Raw genomic sequence first — 5330 nt, forward strand, 5'->3', positions numbered from 1 at the left:
TGTGTGTGTGTATGTGCATGCATGTGCATGCATGCTAAGTTCCTTCACTTATGTCTGACTCTCTGAGACCCCATGGACTGTAGCCCACCAGGCTCCTCTGTCCATGGAATTCTCCAGGTAAGAATACTGAAGTGGGTTGCCATGACCTCCTCCATGGGATCTTCCCAACCCAGGGATCAAATCTGCATCTCCTGCATTGTAGGCAGATTCTTTACCAGATTCTTTATACGTATCCAGGCATATCTCATTTATTGCACTTCATTGCACTTTGAAGATACATCTTTTGCAAATTAAAGGTCTGTGGCAACCTTGCAGTGAGCAAGTCTATCAGTGCCACTTTCCCAACGGTATTTGTTTACACTGTGTCTCTATGACACATTTTGGTAATTCTCAGAACATTTCCAATGTTTTCAGTATTATTTTATTTGTTATGGTGATCTGTGGTCAGTGATCTTTGATGTTACTACTATGACTGAAGACTCAGATGATGGTTTGTATTTTTTAGCAATAAAACATTTTTTAATTAAGATATGAACATTGTTTTTTCAGACACAATGCTATTATTGCACACTTAATAGTGTGCAGCATAGTGTAAACATAACTTTTACATGTGTTGGGAAATCAAAATATTTGTGTAACTCTTTTTAATGAGACGGTCACTTTATGATGTAGCCCAGAATCAAACCCACAATATCTCTAAAGTCTGTCTGTGAATAAAGATTTTTTTCACCCTTTGAGAACCAGTTTTCACATTCATTCGGGAATGTACATTCTAGACCCAGATCCACCATTATCTTGTTAGGTTTTCTTAAGTTTACGATCATCTCTGGATCTTAGTTTACTCATTACAATCTTATCAGGAAGTATGAGACAATTCTCGGGATTTCTCCAATGTTCTGCACCTCCATGGATACTATTCCATTAATGGTGTTCCCCTTTGACCCATATACAGTATTTGGTTGCATCTCTGTGTGAAGTAGACACTGAAAAGTTGCCAATAAAATGAGAATGAAAATGAGCTACATCTTCCCTTAGTCTGGCATCAATGTTGCTTTCGAGTCCTCAGTCAGTCTAAAGCAGATAGCTTAGTTTATTCCATTCTGGGAAGCTCAGGACAGTCTGATAATTTGCCAGCCCAGATTTAGAACCTATCACCAACCTTGGAGTTCAAACTATTTTCTCCTCTCCTGGGTCCCATGTGGATTAGAACAGCCACATTATTCAGTTCTTCTGCCCATTTTTAAATTGGGCTGCTGTTTTGTTTTGTTTTTGATGTTGAGTTGTATGAGCTCTTTATATATGTTGAGTATTAATCCCTTATGTCATTTACAAGTATTTTTTCCCATTGAGTAAGTTAGGGCTTCCTTGGTGGCTCAGACAGTAAAGAATCTGCCTGCAATGCAGGAGACCCAGGGTCAGAAAGATCCCCTCAATGACAACCCACTCCAGTATTCTTGCCTGGAGAATTCCACTGACAAAGGAAGGGCCTGGTGGGCTACAGTCCACGGGGTCATAAAGAGTTGGACACTACTGAGCGAATAACACACAACACACATACATTAAGTCAGTTACCTCTTTTGTCCATAGTTTGCTTTACTATGCAAAAGCTTTTAAGTTTAATTAGGTCCCACTTGAATATTTTTGCTTTTGTTTCTTTTACTTTAGGAGACGGATCCAAAAAATATTACTGTGATTTATGTCAAAGGGTGTTCTGCCTGTTTTCCTCCAGTATCTGCTGCTACTGCTAAGTCACCTCAGTCGTGTCCGACTCTGTGTGACCCCATAGACGACAGCCCAGCAGGCTCCCCCGTCCCTGGGATTCTCCAGGCAAGAACACTGGAGTGGGTTGCGATTTCCTTCTCCAATGCATGAAAGTGAAAAGTGAACGTGAAGTCGCTCAGTCGTGTCTGACTCTGTGTGACCCTATAGACGACAGCCCACCAGGCTCCTCCGTCCATGGGATTTTCCAGGCAAGAGTACTGGAGTGGGGTGCCATTGCCTTCCCTGCCTCCAGTATCTAGTAGTCTTATATTTAGGTCTTTAATCCATTTTGAGTTCATTTTTGTGTATGGTGTTAGAGAATATTCTAATTTCATTCTTTTACATGTAGCTGCCCAGTTTTCCCATTTTTCCAGAAGAACTGCAGATGGCCAATGGGCACCTGAAAAGATGCTCAACATTGCTAATCATCAGGGAAATGCAAAATCAAAACCACAATGAGATGTCACCTCCCACCTGTCAGAGTGTTTATCATTAAAAAGAACACAAACAACAGATGTTGGCAAGGATGTGGGGAAAAAGTGAACTCTCATACTGTTGGTGGGAATGGAAATTGGTGTAGCCACTGTGGAAAACAGAATGGAGGTTTCTCAAAAAAACTGAACAAAGGACTACTATATGACCCAGAATTTCCACTCCTTGGGAGATATTTGGGGGCGGGGGAAGAAATGCTAATTTGACAAGATACATACACCCCAGTGTTCATAGCAGCATTACTTACAATTGCCAAAGTATGGACACCTCCATCAACAGATGAACAGAAACCCGCTCCAATAGTCTTGCCTGGAAAATTCCATGGACAGAGGAGCCTGGCAGGCTACAGTCCATGGGGCTGCAAAGAGTGGGACACGCTGAGCACAGTGTACCTACATTACGATTAATGATTAATGACTTTTTCTGTTATCTGTCCTACAGTGCCAAGTGCCGGGAGCCGGCATATTGCATATTGAGTGCACATTGCAAATTGCATATTGAGTGCAGCACTTTCCACAGCATCATCTTTCAGGATCTGGAATAGCTCAACTAGAATTCTATCACTGCTGGGAGCCAGCATGAGGCACTCCGCCCATGGCAAAGGTCATGAGGAAAGAGGCTCGGCATACGCAAAGGCAGGTTCGAGCCTCAGGAGTCCCCCTGGAAATTCTCGAGCATCTACCCCCAAAACCAGAGTCTGCCTACTTTCTGCTTTGTGCTTTCACCTACACCTCTGGCTTTATGGGGGGCTGTCCCCCACTACCTCTCTCTGAAAAAAGAGTTAGCTTACAGCTCCAGTTAATAATCCCTGGGTGTGACAGTGTTTAACCTACAAACTCCTTTGGAAATCCTCTAGCCTGCCTGAATAGGTTTTTCCGGCCACATGTTATTGTTCAGAGCCTCCCAACTGTGAGAGGCAGGAGATGTTCTAAACTGCCTAAACACAGATTCCTTTGAGTAGTTAAAAGATTGATTAGAAATTGTATTGGTGAAGGGTTTTTCACTTATTGGGCCAATGTTTGCTGCTAAGTCTCCATACTCCTTACCTACTGTGTCCTTGGCAGTGTATTGATTGATATAATGGGTGTATAGAAATGTAAGTAGTAGACTCAATGTTTGTAACCTTGGACCCTTGAGTTAATTCTTTTCTTGATTGAGCCCACCTCACCTTTGCCCTATAGGAATGCAGCTTTAGCCAGTGCTTTTTTGGAGGCTGGTGCCTGACTTTGGAATAATCACCTTTAGAGAAAGATAAGTTTCTTAAAATGTTAACAGGCCTCCTGGCCAGAAGATGATGTAAATCACCTGAACTTTTGCATATGATAAGTTTGAAAGCCTGGCTTCGATTAGGACCAGGAACTGCTGTCCTTGCATGACTCCACCCCTTCCCCCATTATCCTCTATGCACAACTTTAGGTATAAAAACTACTTTGGAACATAAAGTGCGGGCCTTGTTCACCGAAACTTGGTCTCCCCATGTCGCGCTCTCTCTCTCAAATTCTGGCTGAGTCTCCATCTGGAGCGCGGAACCCGCCATGCTTGCTAATTATGCCTGGGCTTCTAAGATCCGACCGGGGCGGCCTCAGCGTCTCCGGAAGGACGCCTGCGGCCTACGTAAGTGGTGCAAACTTCTTGTCTTGAAGTTTTATTGGTCTCCCGCGTAAACCAAGCTACTCAGCCTCTTTTCTCCACTGAATTTTCCTACTGAGCTATCCTCATTCTATTACTCTTTACATCTCTAATTAATATCTAATTGAAGCTATTGTATCCTGATCCTCACCGACGCCGTCCCCGATTCGAATACCCTGGATCAGCCGGGGCTGGACCCCGGCAGCCAAGGTCTTAGACTCAGAGAACGTACATTGGAACACTTCATACTGAGCTTTATCTACTTCCCCCACATTTGTAGCTCTTCCTGTATCCTGCCTCTAAATTAATGGTGCAATTATCCAGCTGATCTCACTCCATTCAGTACAGAGGGATTATGTTGAGTGCCTCCCTCATCCTTATCAGCTACAATCAGTCATTAAAACCTGTCAATTCCTCCTTACTTTTTTACCTCTGTCATAAACCCCCTCTGTCGCTCTACTGCCTTAATGCCAACGTCGGTCCCTTTTTGCTTAAACAATTGCAATAGATTCCTAACTGGTTTCTAAGTCAATGAAACCTCTCCCACGCCACACTAAGCACATCTTCCCAGTGATGTGCCTAGGCAACTTGCTTTCCTTAAAACACTTAACATCTTTGGAAACAATACTAGCCTAAAGATTATTCATGATCTGTTCACAACCTCAAGTGACAGCTTTCTCTACAGTATTTTCCTGCCATTTTCAGGGTAAAGAAACAAGAACTGTGTGTGAGCTGCCAGTTTTATTACCCACTAAAATGCAAATCTTTGTCTCAAGATTTACATGGCTAGAGAATTATCATAAATCACAATTAACAATAGCTTAGATAAGGTTCATAAATTTTACATGTTGTTAAATCACCTTTATCGAAATACCGCCCCTGTAGTGTTTTATGCAGCTTTATTTTTCTTCTTAGTGAAGTTGCTCGGTCGTGTCCAACTCTTTGCGACCCTATGGACTGTAGCCTACCAGGCTCCTCAGTCCATGGGATTTTCCAGGCAAGAAAGAGTACTGGAGTGCGTTGCCATTTCCTTCTCCAGGGGATCTTCCTGACCCAGGGATCGGACCCAGGGATCGAACCCTGGTCTCCCACATTGTAGGCAGACGCTTTACCGTCTGAGCTACCAGGGAAGCTGGTACTTCTTAGTACTTATCACTAACAAATACTTTGTCAATTTTTCGTCTCCACCAGAATAAACGCCAATAGTACCTTTGTTTTGCCAAAACAACGGTACAATGTTATCTTTTATTTTTATGTATCCCTAGTACAGAGCTTGGTACAAAGTTAGCCTCAGTAAATATTTAATGAGCAAATGAGGCTAGGAGAAAAAAAGTCTTCCTCGCGTAACCAAAAAAAGGTTTTTCAATTTACAAATTATCTGAATAGGATCAGTTCTCAGAACAACCCTGCATAAGAGGCAGAGCCTGTTGTACCAACCTATTATTCAA

Source organism: Bubalus bubalis, chromosome 4 (assembly GCF_019923935.1).
Source record: "Bubalus bubalis isolate 160015118507 breed Murrah chromosome 4, NDDB_SH_1, whole genome shotgun sequence".
NCBI classification, from domain to species: Eukaryota; Metazoa; Chordata; class Mammalia; order Artiodactyla; family Bovidae; genus Bubalus; species Bubalus bubalis.